The sequence below is a fragment of the Echinops telfairi genome, unplaced genomic scaffold, assembly GCF_000313985.2.
Source record: "Echinops telfairi isolate 266 unplaced genomic scaffold, ASM31398v2 ScPeMD7_7439;HRSCAF=8477, whole genome shotgun sequence".
NCBI classification, from domain to species: Eukaryota; Metazoa; Chordata; class Mammalia; order Afrosoricida; family Tenrecidae; genus Echinops; species Echinops telfairi.
Genome location: NW_022111339.1, coordinates 5652543 through 5653619, shown reverse-complemented (window position 1 = coordinate 5653619; position 1077 = coordinate 5652543). Strand labels below are relative to the sequence as shown.

At 46.1% G+C, this 1077-nt stretch overlaps 1 protein-coding gene across 1 annotated transcript in view; it reads right to left on the bottom strand.

The window, feature by feature from the left end:
• CAP2 (cyclase associated actin cytoskeleton regulatory protein 2) overlaps nt 1–274 on the bottom strand; it is a 221999-nt gene extending 221725 nt beyond the window's left edge. Inside the window, exon 1 of the mRNA XM_045298686.1 lies at nt 42–274. The gene's annotated coding sequence lies outside the window, so the exon portion shown is untranslated. The remainder of the gene's footprint in view (nt 1–41) is intronic.
• Nucleotides 275–1077: the final 803 nt, after the last annotated feature.

The window sequence follows — 1077 nt, the reverse complement described above, 5'->3', positions numbered from 1 at the left end:
CCCTCTCCACCCGCACCTAGCACAAACAACTCTCAGATTACCTGCCTCGGTGACCTGGGGTCTTGTTTTTGGCAATGAAAAGCCGTATTCGGCCACTCGCACCCTCCTTCCGTGTCCCTCCCCCTCCTCGTGCCCTCCTTCTCCTCCTCCTCCCCTTTTTAATAGAAGTCGGTGTCAGTCCCTCTGTTCCAGGGGAGAGTCGCCAGCAGCTTCCGGGAGTTCCAAATACAGACAGGCTCTGGGGGAGCAGGAGGAGGGAGAGCCAAGCTCCTGGGTTAGGGAGGGAAAATAAACCGGAGCAGAGAGGAGAGAGGGATGGAGGAGGAGAGGAGGGGCAAATGGGCCTTAGGAGGGAGGAAAGACAGGGAGATTGGGGAGGCAGAGGAATGGAGAAAGAGAGCCCGCTTAGTCTAGGAAAGAAATGAATTCCCTGCATCCCACAGGATTGCAAAGAAGTCTGAAAGGATCCAAGAGGCTCTGGCCTTCCCTGGCCAAAAGGCCTCAGGGATAGATTGGTTCTTCAAAGACTTGGGCTGAGAAGTGGGTAATGGGTCCTTAAGAAATAAGAGCCAAGCCCACGTGTTCCCAATCCCAATTTCTGGATAAAAATTGCTGGCAGAGGAGAAACCTGGGCATCTAATCCTTTAGCTGCTGGGCAGTAAGCTCCATGCCCTCATGTCTTGTAACATGTTTGTTTGTGTTAAGGTATTTTCTATATAGCAATTAAAAAAAAAGTTGCCCGATTAGACTAAATCAAACTGAACCCAAACTAAATCCACTTGAAAAACGCATATTACTGGCCATTTCCCATATATATGTAATAATAATTATGAAATTGGCAAAACAAAAGAGAAAGAGGAACAAGGTAATTCATATTTTCGTAAAATTTCAAAAAATAAATACAACAAATAAACACCAAGGTGAATCTCTGAGAAGTCAGTATTGTTTGTAGATATTAATATTGCACTGCAATGGGGTTTTGCATTAGAACCTGAGATAGTTTATTGTGCCAGCCTGGCTGATAAACACAAGTGGGATTAATTGAAGGGCAGAGAGATAAATGGCTTGGTGAGCCTT